We start from the raw sequence: 20,328 nt of genomic DNA on the forward strand, positions 1-20,328 counted from the left end.
GTGGCTGCTTAGTGGAGTGGTTTAAGAGCCATGGATATTATCAAAGACTCTACTGAGCTGGACATGGCAGGCTGAATTGCTAAGTGAAAGAGGTCATTCAACTAAGAAATGGTTAAATGGCAGAGCTGGGCTTAAGACCCTGATCCTGCACTTCAGGTACATTGCTTTTGTACTGTGCCACAGCTGCCTTAGAGGGCTGAAGGTAGCTTTCGGCTCTTTTGTGCCTCCATTTAGAACTCCTTTTCCCTCTTCCTCTTGGTCACACATGAAAACACAGGAAAAAACATTGAAAGAAAACTTGGTTACACCCTTCTGTATACTGGATAAATTGGATCAATTAAGTAGTGGATCCTCATGGAAGGGGGAGGGAGCGCCTGGCTACTGCTCAGGGGTTTTAGATGGGAGTGTAATGGGAGAGCATGAGAGTGTTCTGTCTTTGGGTGTGGGCAAAGAGAAAGAAGTGAGAGAGGATGTAAGGAACCATGACTCTCAGGTGCTGGACCAATGAGTGTTTTTCAATTTGTGATGAATATTAATTTAGATTGGGGTACATTAGTGAACATAGATACCATTTGTAGATGTATAAAAACTAATAGGATCTTACCAATTTAGAGAAGGAAAATTTTAGGTTAGGTGTAAAAAGTAATATAATTCCTGAGAAAGCTTATAATAAGTTTGTGACTAATAACTGTATGGCATAATGACTTGTGCATTCCATGATTGTGTTTATTTTGTAGTGTTTCATTAAGATATATTATTTTTCTTTGATTTTCCATCTCTATTTAGGTAGCTATCAGCATACAATCAAAATAATTTAGATAAAACAATGAAAAATTTCTATATATGAATTCCTTGGAACCGTGACTTTAGCTTTGAAATTTGTTGCTTGGGCAGTACCCTCCCATTAGAATGGCCTATTGGCTAAAGGAATAGTCCTGGAATAGTAACTGGAATAGTATATGTTACTGGAATAGTAACATATCTCAGTTTAGTGGGAAGGCCATGGTTCTGGCTGTAAAAGTTCTGTGGTCTTAACTGAGACCCATTTGGCCGTTGTGTATTATAGCATACTTACTTTAAGATGGGCATCTTTTTTTATAGCATCCTAATTATAGGTTATAGGAAATTGAGGTTGATAATGAAGTCCAGCGTAAAATACTTAATACATAAAATAGTGTATAGTGTAGTAATAGTGTAGTAATGCATAGATTATAGGACTGGGAATCAGAAAGTCTCAGCTGTCCTTATGTAGTTTATGTCCTTATGTAGTTTAAGTATACAGCAAAATTGAGAGAGAGAACAAGAGAGAGACAGAGACAGAGACATTGATTTCTCCTTTATTTCTTCAAATGTTTCTCTACTTCTTTGAGACCCAGTTCAATGCCTTCTTCCTCTCTCAAGGCAATTGTTATCTTCCTCTTCTCTAAATTTACCCTTTATATTTTGTAGTTTAGTACTTAGTCATTTAGTTTTTTATATTTTTCATGAATTGTTTTCATGTCTTGGTCTTGGCAACCCCACCACACACACTTCTTACCTCTCTTCGTGCACTGCTAAATCTCAAACTCTTTGAGTGCAGGAGTCTTGTCACATAGGAATTTCTCTGTCATGTTCTCTAACACGTGGGCACTCAGTGACAGATACTTGAGGTTTTCTTTGGTTGCTCTATCTCTGACTTTATTTCTTGTTTGATTATATGAGTGTGCAGTATAAACAGTATAACACATATGATTTTAATGCTCTTAAACCTTTGTGATAGTTATTTAAGTATTTGTAAATTTGTTATGTAGTTGATACATGAAAATGAACAACTATATGTTGTAGATCAGCATAGGCCATTAGTACTGCTGGAAAAACAAACCAAGGCTCATAGTTTTTATATGAAAAGAACTTTATTAATTAAAAAATATTCAGTAGATTCTGATGTAGTTGCTCATGGTTTTAATCTTGTGCTTTGAAGTATTTTCTTTTTCTGGAATGAAGTTCTTGGTTGCGACTGTGTAGAAGAAGTATGTTAATTAGATTATATTTAGTTGGTGAATTTGTGCCCACAAGAATGTGACTTTTAAAAAGTTGTAAGTTGTGCTCGGTATGGCAGCACATATACTAAAAAGTTGCAAGTTGTACAGTTCTTGCAGATAAGATTGTTTCCTGTTTTCTTTTGCATGTTTAGTACTTTTATATATTTTTCCATGAGTAGCCTTTCAGTTTGTCCATTTGTATCATTTGACACTCAGACTTTATTTAAGTTCAGGTCTACCATCACTGGGGCTTACAAATGTTAGTCATTTGAAATGTCAAAATTTGGATTTGATCCAAGAGTTACAAATAATATAAGCCTTTATATAAATATATCCAAATATATATTCTTAGGGGGAAAGGAATAAATAAAATACTGTGTTTATAGAGTGGTTTTAAACAGTTAGGCTTTAGAATTGCTATACGCCCAAAGTATTTCTCCAGTGAATTGCATACTGTATCAGTTCATGAATTGTGCTATAAGAAAGGTGTTTATTTTTTAAAGTGACAACTAGATTTAATAAATTAATATACGTTTTGTTTAAAGATGTACAGTGCACATTCTGTTTAATCCAAGGTTTTAGGGTATCCAGAAACTTCTGTTTACGCGTATACAGACCTCAGACAGCAGTGATGTCAGAAGACCCAGGAAGGGCAGCAGAGCCTTGCACTGCTGCTCTCTGAATGCTGAGAACGCAAGTCAAATACATTTAACTTAAAAATAATACTGAGAGATCACTGGGGAAAACCTCCGAAGAGAGAAGTCCACAAAAAAGGACACATAAAGGCAAGGGGAAGCTCAAGGTAGTTGATAAAACCACTTTATTCTTGGGATGAATGTGGAGGTGGTGGAGATGTGCTTTGTTTGCCAGATTTCCATTCATAGTTCACGAGGCGTTGGCCCACAGGGTACTTGTCATTTTTAATATGTTCATAAAGGGACTTAAACTGGCAGACCTGGAAGGACAAGATTCTTGTCAATACCACGACTATCAGTAAAAGTGGAAAACCTCGCCAGTGGACTAAGTTTTGCATTTCCGCAGTTAACACCTAGTAAAGGAATGGTGCTGGATGTGATGATGTAAGGTACACGTTAGGAAAGCAAGAGCACAGAGATCACTGGCGCTGCCAGTTTCCGAATGATATAGTGAAGGTCAGTGTTCCGGATGCCATCTGCCTAAACCTCCTCAATTACAGTTTTAAACCACCACTGAGGATCCATCAGTGTTATATAGCTACAGATTCTCACATGCAGGATTCCAGGTGCCCAGTCCTGTGATGGGAAAAAAAGAGGAGTTTGATCCAAGGGAACCCTCAGGGGAGTAGCAATAACCAGCTCAAACAGGAGCCCCAGAAGAAGCAGGACAACTCCAGCCAGCAGCTCTGCAACTATCGAAGTCTTCATTATCATGCAGGACTACCCTTTAACCTTCTGAAGATCACTCTGCATCACCAGCACCATCCCTGCCTTTATGGTTAGCCAGCAAATGTAGAAACCATAAGCAGCTGTGTAGAGCTCATGGATTTTGGCAGTCCCTGTCCAAAATGACATTAACCGACGGCTGGCAAATACTGGTAGAGTAAGGCAGATGAGCCTGGCCATCAGTAAGGTTCTTGCACGTGAAGAAAATCAACATAAATATCCTGAGTGGAAAAATTAAAGGCCGACGGTAAGGCTGAAAGCCAGCAGGCCCTCCCTGCTGAAGTATGGCTTGGTGGGCTGCATACACACCTTCCCCCACCACAGGAATAGCGTTATTATTTCAAACAGGCTGGTTATTGTTCACTGGTTGGTTTGCACTGTTCTCATTTTCTTCCTGGTCTTCCACCAAATAGGAATGAAGATCCAGCAAGTTTCCAGCAGTAATGGTCCCTGCTCACACAAGCTCCTTCAGCCACTGCTGTGTGTGTCCCTGTTCAAGTAACACTGGTAAGATAACCTGAAGCAGAAGCAGCTCAAGGGACAGTTCACTCAGTGGAGCATCACTGCGGAGCGTGACGCTGTATGGAAGAAAATTAGGCAGCAGACTCTTAATTACACGAATAGGTAGGCAAAGCACCAGGAGCACGATGGAGCCAAAGAGAACCACTGACAAAATAAATCTTGGGAGATGCTTATAAATAGTCAAGTGAATCATTTCTTGTACTGGATTTTTAGAAATCTGGATCATTCAGATTCCTTAGAAACCAAAATACACCAGGTTGAAGTACCTGTCTCAGTAACAGAATGGAGGCAAAGTAGAAAACAGACACCATTCCTACTAGTTAATGCAGAAACATGATCTTTCAGAGAAGCAACAGACATTTCCAGGGAACAGATATCCAGTCACCGGCCACAAATGAGAGGGAACACTTATTTCTACCACCACTAACAAAGAGACCTTTAACAACAATATAGCAGACTCCCAGCTAGTGACGAGACCTGTGAAATTTAACAAGAGTTGCCAAGCCATGATAAATTATCAGTGTTATTGCTAAAAGTACATACCCTACTATGGTTGTGATTAGGCCTTCAAAATGAGATGCTTGGAGGTGTTCTGCAAATCCCAAATGAACAAGGGGGAAATGACCAGTGTGGTCAGGGTAAAATGCAAAACCAAGAAAGAACGGTGTGTATAAAGACACCACCCAGATGACATGTTCTGGAAACACTAGTCATCCATCAAGTCCTAGCATTCTTCCCCATGTAAACTCTTTGTAGCTCTGTCCCGTTCTAAAGCATTGCAGTTCATGTGACATCAGCTGCATTTTCCCCACCTGTGTTGTCTTCCTCCTTGTTCTCCTCCTCCTCCTGTTCCACCTGCTCATCCTGGGCATCAGGGTTTTCCGGCACCAGCGCGTTCTTGGCTGGTGGCTTAGCATGCTGGTCGGGGGCAACATTTTCAGCACCATTTCCTCCCGCTGGAGCCTCATTTTGGTGATGCCTGACAGCACTGAAGGGCAGAGCAGCAAGTAGCATGTTGACCTCGATACTACTGATAATCCTAAGAATTACAGAAAGCTAACACAATAGTTTGGAAAAATAAGGCGTATACTCAGTTTAGACAATTTCAGATCGTTTTAACATTTTGACAGTTTTCTGTTTTGCCTCTGTACATTTTTATTTATTTTAAAATTGAAGTGATATTTGTACATATGTAGTTTTAAAAATCAAATAATATTCAAGGCTTATAAAAATAGCAGGGCACCATCTCTTCTCATGTCCAATTCCCAGCCTTTAGGGGCAGTCAGTTTCAGTTCCTTCAGCTGTTCTGATGTGTCTTTATTTTTCTAAGTCAATTCTGCTTTTCGTTGGCTTTTCATTTTAGACAGTAGCTACTCACTTTCCTTCTAAGAAAAATGAGGATTAGTCATCTTAATCTCTCTGCCGCCTGCAAACATTTATACATATTTCCCTTTCTCTCATCTTCCTTTTATAGGATATCAGGTTTGGGGGGTAAATTCTTTAGTATATAAATTATTATGACTATGCAAATATTTTTCACAGCCTTGTCACAAAATTCACTGTGATCGTATTTCCTTTCTTGTCCAACTTAATGTTTTCTGGAATAATTATCTGAGTTTGAAATTTTATGTACTTTGTGCCTATTAATTAATTTGCAATTCTCTGACAAATATAATATGGTTGGACACATCAGATAATCTGTCAGTTCCTTTTTCTTCTTGGAGACAGCCTTCTGCCTCCTATTTAGAATGCAGACTTTCAAATAATTCTCCTGTTTTTCTCTAATCATTTTGTCTTGCTTTCAGTGTTGACCTGTGTTCCAAAGATCAGGGTCTGTGGTACACCCTCTCCAGGGATGAGGAGAAGATTGGTTTTGGGGTGAGGCCACTTAAATGAACTTTCAACCACTCATCTCGTTTTCAGCCGCACCCTGCATTTTTGTCTTCATCATGCTACCAATACCTGAATCTCTTCAGCATGAGTCAGCTTGCTGCTTTTTTTTTTTAATTGTGGTAATGTGGTAAAATATACATAACTCAAAATTTACCGTTTTAAAGTGTGCAGTTCAGTGGCATTAAGTGTATTTACATTGTTGTGTAACCATACCACTGTCCGTCAATCTCCAGAACTTTTACATCATCCCTAACTGAAACTCTGTACTTATTAAACAGTAACTGCTTATTTATCCCAGCCCCAGGCCACCATTATTCTACTTTCTGTGTTTATCAGCTTGATGGCTTCTTCCGTTCAGGTTTAGGTTTCGGCTTTCTTGGTCTAGTTAGTTTAGTTACCTCTTTTTTTCCTAGCTTCCAAAATATTGTGCCTTCTCTTATTTGCTGTTGTCTTTCCCCATTCTCTTATCCTTATGGATTTTTTTTTTGCGGTACGCGGGCCTCTCACTGTCGTGGCCTCTCCCGTTGCGGAGCGCAGGCTCCGGACGCGCAGGCTCAGCGGCCATGGCTCACGGGCCCAGCCGCTCTGCGGCATGTGGGATCTTCCCGGACTGGGGCACGAACCCGTGTCCCCTGCATCGGCAGGCGGACTCTCAACCACTGCGCCACTAGGGAAGCCCCTTATGGATTTTATACTTCTAAAAATTCCTTTAACTTTTTAAGGTGAGGTTTCAGGAAGGGGTCAGGGCCAGTCATGATTAACCGAAGGTCTACTACTCTCCATTCCTTATTATTAGTTTTAAAATTTAGGTTTTTCTAAATTAGAAATTTAAATGTAGGTATGTCAAACAAATAAAGGCAATTTTGTAGCTCTACTGGCTATAAAATTAAGCTGGATAGATAGTCCGCTTCTTATTGCTGGTTCCCATTGTGTTGACGGGGGGTTTGATCACTCAGACCTATTGCAGCCCCATACTCTTCCTCCAGCCAACCTAAGATGGTTCCGCAGTGCTGAGACATGTTTTGTGCTACTGCAGCAGTTTCACAGCAGTGACCCTTCTGTGGGGAGATAGACTGTTAGCTACAAATTTCTGTACAAGTCTGTTATTCAAGGTGTAGTTGAGGTATTTCCTCCTCTGTGCAGCTTCTCTGAGTGCCCTAGACAGAGTTAATAACGCCTTCTGTGCCATAGCACTTGTAAAAATTCTATCTTATTCTAGCGAGGTTAGATCTGTCTATTTACACTAGATATCTATCTTATGATGGTCTGTCTCCACCTTTCTTAGACCTAGTATTTCTCAAGGTTAGGAGAATACTCCCAATTTTGATACAGTTTTTGATCCATAATAAATAATTATTTACCTAATGAGTAAATAATCCACCTGGATTGGTTGAATTTCCTATTTTCTGGGACGCATACTCATTGTGTCCTGTGTCACCAATGTCCACGGAAAGCTGTTCAGTGCTTTTTGCTTGATGCTGCGAGTCAGTTCTGTGTAGTGATTAGAAGTGTGGCTGCCAGAATACCTAGGTTCAAAAAAACAAGCAAGTTTCTTTTTTTTCTGGCTGCACTCGCGTGGCACGCGGGATCTTAGTTTCCAACCAGGGATCGAACCTGTGTCGCCTGCAGTGGAAGCGCAGAGTCTAAACCACTGGACCGCCAGTGGAGTCCCAAAACAAGCAGGTTTCTAATCTCTCTCTGTTTCAGTTTCTTTACCTATAAAATAGAGAGATTAATAATCGTAATATCATGTAATGTCATAAAGATTAAATTAATACGTCTAAAGTGCTGGATCAGTGCCTGCTGATACAATGTTTTGTAGTCAATCTTTTTCATCTTTATGGGGACATTGCCTGCTATGATATCATTAGAACTTGATGGAAATAGATGATATGGAAAATCAAAGTAAAATAGCAACTCTAGTTACTATTAAAATATTTAGCTCTGAATTTTCTATATGAACGTGTTCTGAAATGATTTCCATGGACAATAGCAGATTAAGGCATATAGATAATAAACTGGGAGAAGTAATGTCTTCAGTGTGTTATATACCTACTAAAATACTGTATTCTTTAAATGTACTATAAAATAACCAAACACATGGAAATATATTTTAAACACATGGAAATACATTGAATGGCAATGTTAACGTTCATGTTCTTCTCTCCCTAAGAAGAGTTTTATGTAGCCCACTAATGAATTCGATATGTGGCATAACTGTTGTCTTCTAATTTGGGAGCCTGCTCTGTTTATTTTTCTCTTCCCGAAGTCTCTGACTGTGTGCTAAGGGGAGAGAACCCTCCATTCATTCAGCAGTCATGAGAAGACTTGCTCATGTGCCTAGGCATTGTGGGTAAGGGAGAATAAGGCACAGTTGTTTTTCTTAAGGAACCATAATCTCTTCATCAATTCAGTAATATTAAAATCAGATGTTCTGGCAGAATATATTCACACTGTTTGACCAGAATTCCATTTATAATATTTTATAAATGGAATAAAAATGTGCACAGAGATTTATGTACAAGGTGTTCATTAAAATACTAATTATAAAAGCAATAAAAAAGATAGGACTTTTGGTACATCCATTATATTTTCCAGACTTTCAATTAGAAACATGCTAATACTTAAATAATTAAACTTTTACTTAAAAAAAATCTGTCCTGGTGGATTTACATGGGAGGATGGATAGAGGGTTAGGTCAGTTGAATTGTCCGATCCATTAAAAGGAGTGGTAAAGTGCTCAGGTCCATGTTAGAGCTCCAGTACCACCACTAGTGTATGTATGACTCTGGCAAGTTGGTTGTTTAAAATTCTGTAAACCTCGATGTTTTTCCTGTCTGTATAGTGGGTGTAATAGTAGTTTTGAAGTTTGTCGTGAGGACTAAATGAAACAGTGTATATGTAACCTTAAAAATAAAACAAATAGTTCAGTAAATATTTGTGGCTTACTGTTATTGTTTTTCCTTAACACTCCTTTCCTCCTTAATAGTTTTTCTGAGTAACATTCTTCCAGTCAGTCTAAACAAGGAATGGCAATATTTTGCTTGGTCTGATAATTCCCATTGCTTTGTAATAGCCATCTAGAGGTTTTTGAGGCCTTTGCTAACCTCTACAGAGCTGTCACCTGTTACTTGCGTAGGCCAGTTTTGAAGAAGGGGAAATAGCAGTACATGTGCCTTGGGTTTGCCATTTTTGCTGTAAACCTTCTTTGTCTCTTTATACACATACTTACTCCCTGTTCTCTTCTGGGTATCATGTACTTTTTGTTCTTGCACCTTATTTTGATGGGGAGTCTGTTGGCTTCCTTTTTTTTTTTTTTAAATGTTTTGGCTGTTAACTGTAGTTTCATAGCATAAGTTACTCTTCATAACAGGGTAGTCATCCAAAGCTAGCCTTAGTTCTTTTTTAGACCTGCTTCTCCTAGGCCTCTCATGAAACGTAAATATAGCTAGTTTGTTAGGCTGACTTGGACATGCCTCATTTAAAGAAGAGTTTGATTTTTTGTGAACTTTTTCTTCTTACTCTCCTGAGTACAGAGCTCCTTCTGTGTTTAATATAATGTAACCAAATACAAAGGAACTTTTCCATGAGGGATTATGGTGTCTTTTTAGAGCAGGTAGATTATGACCAGAACATTTTTTTGTTGTTGTTGTTAAATGGCATAAATTTAAATACGTGGTGTTTAGTATAAGTTATGTTCTGACAGAATCCGGGAAATAACAGCCAATAAATTATGACTGGTGATTAATGGAATAGCCCTCAGCACTTAGGCAAAAATGATTCCACACACCTTGGGAGTTATGGATACTATGAAAAGTTTTTACATTTCTTGATGATTTTTTCTACATTGATAAGTCCAGGGTATTTATAAATTATCGTAAGTCAGAACTTTATATTAAAAAGAGTATTAACAGTTGAGTTTTGAAATTACTTGCCTTGGATTTAGTACTTTTTGTCATTTTAAATCCAGGAATTAATACCATATGGTGTGCAATGTGCAATTAACTTTATTTTGAATGTTTGAAGAACAAGCTGAAGATGTTTTAATGACATCACTCAGCTAAATCAGAAGATAGGTTCCTTGGGTAAGTTGCTTAACTCTCAAGGTCTCAACAGCTTCTGTCCTGTAACATAGCTCTAACGTATTATTGTCATGAGCCCTACAATTTTGTGGCCTTTTTAATTTTCTTTCACAAATCTCTGTCGAAATTCAGTTTTTTTTCTACTGAGTTTTTAATATGATAGCTATAGATTAGATGTCAATATACATTTCTAAATGCTTGATTCTTTGTTTTTAAATTTTAATCTGAAAAGACTATCACTTTTTAAAGATTGCTCTTTTGTTTAGATTGCTCTTTTATTCATTAAAACATTCAACTCTATATGGTAACTGGCACCTGGGGTTAAAAAGGTACATATTTAACCCGCCATTTTCACACTCCCCACAAACCTTATATTACATTTATATTGACAAGTAATAAAATGAACAGATTTGAGTTTTAACATTCTAAACAGTGGAAAAAGCATTACTGAACTATAAAATGGCCATGCAGAGAAATCTGGCAGAGGGAGAGGAGTGTATTTTACATACTGAAAAATCAGCCTGTGGCAATCAGGCACTGACTTGCTCTGCACTGTTTTAACAGAGAATTGAATGGTTTTGTTATACAAATATTTTAGAGTTATTTGCTAAAACAAAATACGAATGTTTAAGGCCTTTTGATGATAATTAAAATTTTTTGGACCTTAAAATAACCCTTAAGAGGAGGAGGGACTCCTTGGTTATAGAACCCCAAGTGAAAAGCTCCTGCTGGGAAGAAGGCGCTTGGGAATACAGTGAGGTTGATTTCAGGCATGTTGGGATAATTTCTCTTACCTTAATGATACTTACTCCTTGCACATACGTATTTTCCTGTGTCATCACTTCTCCTTGTCTGTGTTCCTTTGAAATAAATCTAAAACTGATTAGACATTTCTCATATTCCAAATTAGGAAAATTATTATCCAAAATTTATAGAAATAAGGTTTCCAAAACTTCACAGGATAAATCCGTTGGTTGAAAGTGAACATTACTTTTGTGTTTCTTTGGAGAGATTAAAAACAGAATCTTTTTCCCCTGTGGGGGTGGGGTAGGTGAGAATGGATGTTCCCCCTGTCTGATTGTTTCCGTCACAATTCTTGGTGGCAGTAAAAACCAGTAAAAGCGTATCGTGTATTTTAAAAGGATATTGGATAAAGCTCAGTGGCTCATCAAATTGTTTTGAGAGTTAGAGAACTAGATTCAGGGCTGAGCAGCCAGAAACAGTGCCCGAAATCACATTGCACAACGATTCCCATGAGGTTGCCAGTGCCATCTAGAGACAGACTGACAGACGCCACAGCCTGCCCCAGTGACACGGCTAGCACTGGTTGACTATAAGTGCTGCCACCTCTGCCCCAGACTTGACCTTCCTGCAGTTGCTCCACCATTAGTGTGAGAGAGAGTTCTTTCTGGTCTCTTATTGTCCTGTTTGTTAGTTGCCCATTACTTCTCTGGGCTGGGCATGTGTGTTTGGCATAGCCCGTGTCCTGGCCGTGTAGGACATGCGGAAAAGTGTCTCATCTTCTGAAATCATGAGATGGTGTGAAGTTCTTAAATTTAAGATGTGGAAAACTCTTTGATCTTCTGAAAACATAAGGTGGGGAAGTTCCCAGACTTAAGAAGGGAAGTTCAGATGCTAGGCAGACAAAAAGAGTGATAAACATTGACTGCATGTTTTAGATGTAATGTGTGCTGAGCCCTCACTATGTGCTAGGTACCACACAAACTGTCTTACAGGTGTTATCACAGGCCATCCTCACAACATTAGAAATGAGGTAATAGGCTGAGAGAGTAAGTAACCTGCCCAAGATCATACAGTTAGTGTCGAGCTAGGACACGAACTCAAAGCTGATTCCAAAGCCAGTGCTCATAACTGTTGTATTAAACTAACTCTTTTAATACCCCCTCTCCCCATATATTTAGCTCAAAATCCTGTAAATAAATCTGCTAGATTAACTCTACTAAGTTTATTAAAGTCATATGTATGGTATATCTATGTATTTAGGCATTTTAAAGGAAAATTCGTGGCTTTAATTTTATCTATTTTCAACTAATTGAATGATTTTTTTTTCTTTTTTTCATTTTGTGGCTATTTTTCTAATGCACTTTGCCACAGGCTACAATCTGATAAAATACTTTCTTTCTGAATATCAGTGCTTAGAAGCCAGTTATAGAGTGTAATAGAAGTCAGCAAGAAGGAGAGGGGACATAGAGTGACCAAAATAGAGGCAGGGAGGAAGAAACATCACACACATATACACATACACAGCCCTGGGAGAGGGAGAGACAGAGACAAATATATATGGAAGGAATGGGGGGACACATGCATGTTATTCTATATAAATATTCTATATAAAGCAGCATCCTTTATAGCCTTTTTTATTTGCATTGGTAGGTTGAAAACGATGAAACTCCTCCTCTGCTTTAGGAAAGTCATTAAGGCCTTTTTTTTAAAGTTAGAATCAGTGCTTTCTTTAAACAATAAGTTTTAAGCCTTTATACCAGTTTGCATTTTAAATTGACTTATGTACTTCTATTTTAAAGCTAAAAAAAGTGATATCTAGGAGTGAAACAGGAGCTGTTATTTAACTTGGGACATATCCAGCTTGGTTTGGGGGGAAAATCATAAAGGCAAACTCTCGTAGTTACCATGATGTCACCGAAGCTAGAGTATTTCTTCATGAACCACAGCTCTTGTTAATTATTCCTTTAGTATGAGTCTGTCTGTTCTGCATATTTTTCTTTGCTACCAAGACAGCACTTTATAATAATGTTATTTTGTTCACTTGTGCCTTTGGGACTAAATGGGAGGCTGTAATTTTTGTGAAATTGAGTAGATCAAATGCCCTTCCACATACATACTGTTGTAAACAGTCTAAATGTGAGTTGGGTGATAGAGAAATACTTAATGTAAGGTAAATGTCCATGATGTTGAAAGTGATTTTTATTCTCTAAGTATTATATTTTTAATATTGAATATACTATGCTTTTTGTCCTTACCCTAATCTGATCTTTCCTAGAATATAGATTTAAATTTGAGAACTCTTATTTCTCTGTGAATTTTTTAATTTTTGGTCCAGTGCAGGCTGTATACAATGGGTTTTTGTATAAATGCAATTGATGTTATATACATACTCTGCTATTCCACTACTTAACTTTGAGATTTATTCCTCTTTTATGAACTGGTTTAGTGGACCAGCAATCGTCAAATGGGCAGTAGTCCTTTTATTAAGCTACCAGGTTGAAAACAGGATATTGGCATATACTTTCTTATCTTTATGAACATTAGCTAATGGTGCATTTAATTAGTCATGTAAGTAAGAAATGCCATAATGGGCCAGAGCAGTGATCCATCCGGCACAGACTGTCCTAAAAAGCTGCACCAAGGAATCAGGTTACTTATTGGAATTCTGTCATCAGTAAAGGATACATAGACCATTTCTAATTTCCCTTAATTTATATACTGTACTCAGAATTCATGCATTCATTTAAACTCTTCAACATTGCGATCCGTTCTGATTACATATGCTATGTATGTATTAAGCTAAAACACCTATTTTAGATCTGTTGGAATTGGTAATTCTAGGGTAAAATACCATTTATAATATGAACTTCAGTTCTTTCCTTGCTCATATGCTTCTTCAAGTTTCTTCACCTATAAAATATAAAATGATTTCAGTTTTTTTTCCCCAGTCTCAAAATCTGTTGTTTCTAATATGGCCAATGTATGAGGTTTTCTTTTTCACCCTCCTTCTTACCATTTTTTCTTTCTACGTGCAATTTAAATATAGAACATTAGGCAAATTCTTTATGTATAATGAAGGAGGACCAAGTTATAGAGGGCCACTGAATTCCTTTGAATTATCTGATGGCCATAGCTAAAGGTTTGTGGATTTTAGGAGAAACAATATTTCATAGTTGTAGTTCAGAGAAAACAGGTATAGCTTATATTGATTGCTTTGTGATATGGATTTATTGAAAATTCTTTCATGAGACATGAATTCTACTTTTATTTTTGCTGGAAACTGATTTCCAGTGTGAAGGCATTGGTCATTCTTTCTTTCATTGTTCTTTGTGCAGTGCTTACCATGAGAAATTAGAGTTTTGAGTGTGGCGAAAAATTGTATCTGTTACATTGCTGAAAAATATTTGGAGTCTACCAGAACTACTAAAGAATGAAGATAGTATTTTCCTCCTAGCAGATAAAGGAGGAATTTAGGAAAAAAAATGTAACTCTTCTAGGTTGACTTCTATTTTTGAAGTTATTGGTTATCCCCTAGAAAATGAAAGGGCTGAAGTGAGCTTTATAAAAGTTGTTTCCACTTTTGAGGAAGTTAATGCAGTTGGGTAACAGTTTGTGGGGCACATACATATTACAGCATCTTCAAGAAGAGACTATCAAATACTGAAGTCTTTTGGTATTCAAGTAACTCAACCCCCTGGAATAGAGTCAAAGTAAATCTGCTTTAATACCAAGTTCCTCTCCATAGTGAATATTTTATTGTGTGTGGTATTAAAATTCATGAAAAACAGTAAAGCCACAGGTTCTGTGATATTTATTTGTATATATCTCTTCATTACGTATAATGTTGAACACATAGAAGAAAACTAACCCAGGAGATATTTACCTTAATGTTCTACATAGACTCATATGTTAAGAGGTCTTTTTTTTTTTTAAACTAAGAAATATATTTTATTGTCATAGCCAGAATGTGAGTAGCATGTTTGTATATAAAACAAAGTTTAAAAAAGTAACAGTTATTCATATTGTGTGCAAGAGGAAGGAAGGGAAGAAGAGAGAGAAAGAGACAAACACTAACTATAGGGAGAGGAGGTGTGTATGATAAAGTTTCAAGAAAAAATACATACTCCATATGCTGTGTGCTTCCATTTTGTTAAAATGCAAAACAAAACAGCAAACACCATAGGTGAAGGTTGCATTATTTATAATTGGTATCCTGGAAGAGTGTGTCCTTACCTTCCCTCCCCTTTCCTTCATCATTCTTAACCATTAGTGCAATGATTTGAGATTGTGAGGGAGGTTTTTTTTGTGTGTTAATTTATGCTGAAAATTCCCAGGACACAATCAAGTATTTAGAAGACTAGCATAATGTATTTAGGTCTTTGGGGAACTTTTAATCATGAATCTGTTGAGTCTCTGCTCTGTGTAAAGCAGTAAATTATTTAAATGGCGTGTCTTTTAGTCAATAGGGATAATTTGTTCCAAGCAGTCTTCACTTTCTCCAAATAACTGAAGACATTAGTATAGTAAGGCCACAGTTCCTGGGTAATGTGTCTTTTTAAAAAAAAAAAAAAAAATTTATTTAGGCTGTGCCGGGTCTTAGTTGTGGCACGTGGGATCTTCATTGCGGCATGGGGGATCTTTAGTTGTGGCATGTGGGATCTTTAGTTGCAGCATATGGACACTTAGTTGTGGCATGCATGCGGGATCCAGTTCCCCGACCAGGGATTGAACCTGGGCCCCCTGCATCGGGAGCATGGAGTCTCACCCACTGGACCACCAGGGAAGTCCCAGGGTAATGCGTCTTGATAGTTAGGTAATCACCTTGATTTTTTATTTTGGGATAGGCATGTTACTTTCATTGTACGATAAGCAGTGGGTGCATCTAGTAACAAATTAAATGTACAGTTTAGAAAGAAAATATTCCTACAAAATATTTTCTGATTAATGACATGTTAAAAAATCGGATTCTGTTGAGTATAAAGAACTGAAGCCAATAAGTGTTATCTCATAGTGTCAGGAACTATGTTCTCTCATGTTCCACATGAGAGAATTTTCCGGAAAAGGAAAATTAGGAATTATAACTAATAATTTTATTGTAAATTTTAAGAAGTTAATGAAAAACTTTAATGTATGTATGTGTATGTATATATCTATACATCAGGAGAGAAAGAGAAGTATTTCAGACATCCAGAAAACTACAGAAACTATTTTGGTAAATATCTGTTACCCACTGTATTAAGTCTTAACATTTCTTCCCTGACTTCTCAGCGCATATGGAATAGCCATCAGTCACTTAGAGTTGAGTCAGGTTAATCATTATGAATGAATACTAATTAGTGAGCTATGCTGTGCCTCACTTTCTCTTACTCAGTTCCCTTAGAGCTAAATGTAGCATATTCTTCTGATTCATCCCTAATGCTACATGTTTCTTATTAATGTACAACAGTGAACCTTCCTCTTTTGTCCTCTTATTTAAAACAGCTGTGGAAGAATGGAACAAATTTCTCAAATGAGCAGCCTGGATTTACATGTTACTCCTATGGGGCAAATGTGGTATTTGTGACTAATAGTTTTATTCCAGTTTACTGCAGATTATAACAGTGAAAAAGAAAGACTGAGATTTTGCGTTTTGGAGCCGTCTTTTTCTGGTTTGGGCAAGTTATTTCACCACTCTGTTTTGTTAATACCTTTCCCATAGGGAAGCTCTGAGAATTAAGCAAGCTAATGTAAATTTCTGGCACACAGAAGTTGCTCAGTAAAAGGTTGCTTTAATATCACTAGCCTTTTTTCAAGTGGTTGAACTTGCTGAAAGTCTGATTTCCAGATGAATGGGGGCATTTCTGCACAACAATATTCAAAAGTTCTCTTCACGTCCCTCCCCCAAAAAGCAGATTTAACATTAGATTCATCATCTAACTCTTAGAACCCCAGCTGATTGTTTTCATAATACTTCTGGTTTATTTTTGTACGTAAGGTCTGATAGGCACATAACAAATGCTTTGTGAGCCTTAAACTAAGTGAAAATAGATTGTTCAGATGAAAGGTATGTGGATAAGTCAGTTTTGGGGCTATTCTAGAGAACTCTTGCCAGAACTGGTATCTTTGTTTTGGTCTTCAGAGACTATTAAATATGATCACTGAGTCATACTTGCTGTTTTCTCTGTCCCCTGGCTATTTCTCTTAAGACCCTGAAGCTTGGCCACCACACGCAGGATGTTTAAAAGGCAGCGTAGGCCTTAGCCCAGGAGGAGTTTGTTTATTTAAAGAAAAATAATTAAGTTCAAACATCCCTACCATGTCATAGCTAGTCTAGTCATGTTACAGTTAGTGAGTTCTTTTGATTCTTTCTGGTGGTCATGGTGCCTAAAAGGTAACAGATAAATGTGGAAGTAGTTAAACTTTTTCTGAGATTACTTGGAATTTTATAATGTAATCTCAAACAAATCCCTAAAGGAGTGGGAGGAAAGGGAATGCCATTTATTTTGCTAGTTGTTTTTTAATGGGACTCATATAATTCAAATCTTTCACCACTTCTTTCTAGGGTTATGATACAGATGATTTAAAAACAAAAGAAAAACTGAAAAAAAAAAGCCACACACACTATGGTAGCTATATTTTCATTAATTCTTTGAAGTTTGGACCATAAGAATCTTTTAAAAGAGACAGTATAACTTCATAGATATTTAGATACAAAGATACGAAAATTGATTACATTTGTGTTTCAAATGATTATCATCTCCAAAATTTATGACTGACTTATCCTTACATATTCTCTGCCAGATGAGGAAATCCGAGGCAGATATTTTGGGCTTGCCTGGGGTACCAGGGTGTATCTCTTTAATTAGATAACTTTTAAAAACCAAGTCCTAAAGGAAGTGAAGGAGGAATTAGTACAAGTCCTGAGGCACTGAAGTGAGAACATGCTTGATGTGTTTAAGGAAAGAGGTCAATGTACCTAAAATGGAGTGAACAAGAGGGAGAGTGGTAGGAGATAAGGTTAGAGTTGGGGAAGGTAAAATCAGATCGTGGTCCTTATGGTCTTTGTAAGGATTTTGGCTTTGAAACTGATGAGATGTACTCAATTAGAGGGTCTGAGCAGAAGAATGACATGATGTGATTTTCTTTTGAAAAGGACTAATCTGATTTGTTGAGGTGAGCAAGGGAAGAAGCTAGGAGATCAGATGGAGAACTATTACAGTAATGCAGATGAGAAATAAGGTGGCTTGGACCATCATAAGAGTGGAGGTGGTAAAAGTGGTCATATTATGGATATCTTTTGAAATTGGAGCTCCCAGGATAAATACCTAATGAATAGTGATGAATACTTCTGCGCATGAACTCTGGTTGATCCCTTTTTAATGATGTTAAGGTTAATCACTGGGTTCAGGTTTTGTAGCCTGATTATCCATTAAAAGTTTCCCATCAACCTTTTGTCTAATGGTTTTAGCAACCATTGATCAATTTTTAGATTTATTATTTCATTAACTATTATAAAATGGGTATTCTCTAATTCTGTTATTCCTTCTACATTTATTTTTTGGAATCCTATAAAAGAGGGCTTTCACTTACTGACTGCCTGGTTACTCTGGGGGTAACTTTCATATAAGAAAGGTTGGATAAATACTTGATTCTTTTCTATTATCAATTTTCAGGATAATTAGTTCTTGCTCTAGTGACAACCAAAGATGATGGATTTTTAAAAAAATACATTTAATGTTTCAGTCAGTGGTAGTCATTATCATTTTGATGTTCAAAATGTCATTATCGTTTGATGTTCATTTGACTTTAAAACATGTCTTCAAAGTAGAAACTATGAAACAAGATATATTCTGAGGAGTCTAACTTGCATGCCTGTCCTTTCCAACTTGCTTTCTCTTTTCTCTGTAGACAACCATTTAAAAATGATTTTGGTTTATTCTTCCACCACTTGTTGAAAGGAAGAAAAGCAATTCTGTAATAATATTTGTATTCTCCCCCCAATTTTTTTTACTAAAAGAGCAGCGTTTTGTAGAATATTAATTCAGCTACAGCGTGGGAAGTAGGGGGTACTACTGGGTTCCTTGAGGGTTATTGTTGAGATCAACTTTTCACTCCTTATAATAGATTTATTCTTATATTCCTAGCTGTCTCCTCAAAGAACATACATGTTTGCAAAAGAAAAAGACCCTCACCCACACTATTTGGCGATATTTAGGAAGATCACACGTCCAGCAATTCCCCTTCTAGGAGTCTTTCCCAGAGGTTGCACTAATAAAATTACAAAGTAATAGATGCCTTTATTCTGTTCCTTGAAGTTCGGGGACCATGTCTTGATTATCTTTTATTTATTTATTTATTTTTTTGTGGTACGCAGGCCTCCCACTGCTGTGGCCTCTCCCGTTGCGGAGCACAGGCTCCGGACGCGCAGGCCCAGCGGCCATGGCTCACGGGCCCAGCCGCTTCGCGGCATGTGGGATCTTCCCGGACCGGGGCACGAACCCGTGTTCCCTGCATCGGCAGGCGGACTCTCAACCTCTGGGCCACCAGGGAAGCCCTTGATTGTCTTTTAATTATGGGCTTTGTTTGTTGGTGAAAAGAAACAATACTGATGATGTAGTTGGCATTAACATTAATGGTGAATGTGTGGAAGAAATGGCATTTTGAGACTGCCATTTTGACATACTGTCAGGTTAAATATTTCATCAATTAACATTAAATCATTCATAAAGTTATTCATTCTTTCGATGAATATTTACTGAACACTTAGGGCATGGCAGTCATTGTCTTAGGTGCTCAAGAGATACCAGCAAATAAGACAGAAAAAAATCTCCTTTGGAGCTTAGATTTCTTATAGATGTGAGGGAGAAACAGACAAGCATAATAAATAAGCAATTAACTTACTGTTTTCAAATGTGCAGTTTTAGGGAATTCCCTGTCAGTCCAGTGGTTAGGACTCGGCACTTTCACTACCTGGGCCTGGGTTCCATCCCTGGTTGGGGAACTAAGATCCCAAAAGCTGCACAGTGCAGCCAGAAAAACAAAAAACAAAACCAAAAAGCCAAATGTACAATTTTAGGGTTCCTTTTCTACGTCTTCCTTTCCTCTTTTTCCGGTCTGTAAGTGGCATCCTTAGGAATTGCAAGAGTCTGATGGGTGAAAGGGATTGAGGACTGAAGCGGTTGTAGATTTTTATACTGAGAATGTGTAGCATAACTGTATAATTGTGGTCCCTCCCACCTCATTCTCAGCCCAGTTAATGTTTTTTATTAGAAGGTTGCTTAAGAACTGTTTTGATAGTTCCCTCTAGTCACTAATATTTAGATAATTGTCATTAAAGATTTTATATTTTTGTTATAATATGTTCTTAATTACATCTTTATTTCAGAAATGACCATTAAGAAGTAGATGCCCAGATGCCAAAGTAATGAAACAGTCAATTTGTCATAAAGTAAGATGCAGCTGTGGCTTTTCAACCAGATTAGTAAGTGTGGCCAAATTTTTTTTTTTTAACTTTATACTTACTTTATCTACTTTGAAAAACATTTAATAAAAAATATAGTGGACTTTTTAAAAAGTGTCAACTTGTATTTCTGTTTTTCCTTTGGGTTGTAGAACAAATTCTAGCATATATCTCTAGAAAATGTATGTTTTTGCTTTACTTTTTTA

At 37.2% G+C, this 20,328-nt stretch overlaps 1 protein-coding gene and 1 pseudogene across 20 annotated transcripts in view; one reads left to right on the forward strand and one right to left on the reverse strand.

Moving 5' to 3' along the window:
• Positions 1-20,328, forward strand: part of FRS2 (fibroblast growth factor receptor substrate 2) — a 120,869-nt gene that overhangs the window by 22,663 nt on the left and 77,878 nt on the right. For 12 of the 20 annotated variants that reach the window (XM_089920984.1, XM_089920988.1, XM_089920987.1 and 9 more), the window contains exons 1-3: positions 4,120-5,842; positions 17,225-17,288; positions 20,048-20,143. The gene's annotated coding sequence lies outside the window, so the exon portion shown is untranslated. Of the gene's footprint in view, positions 1-2,596; positions 2,824-3,855; positions 4,067-4,119; positions 5,843-17,224; positions 17,289-20,047; positions 20,144-20,328 lie in introns of those variants that run through there. The other 8 variants (XM_089920985.1, XM_089920995.1, XM_089920986.1 and 5 more) reach the window with 8 other exon arrangements.
• LOC111173754 (E3 ubiquitin-protein ligase MARCHF6 pseudogene) lies at positions 2,781-7,177 on the reverse strand (annotated as a pseudogene).

The sequence above is a fragment of the Delphinapterus leucas genome, chromosome 11 (assembly GCF_059928025.1).
Source record: "Delphinapterus leucas isolate spDelLeu-1000000601 "Yukka" chromosome 11, BTC_Dleu_Yukka2, whole genome shotgun sequence".
NCBI lineage: Eukaryota > Metazoa > Chordata > Mammalia > Artiodactyla > Monodontidae > Delphinapterus > Delphinapterus leucas.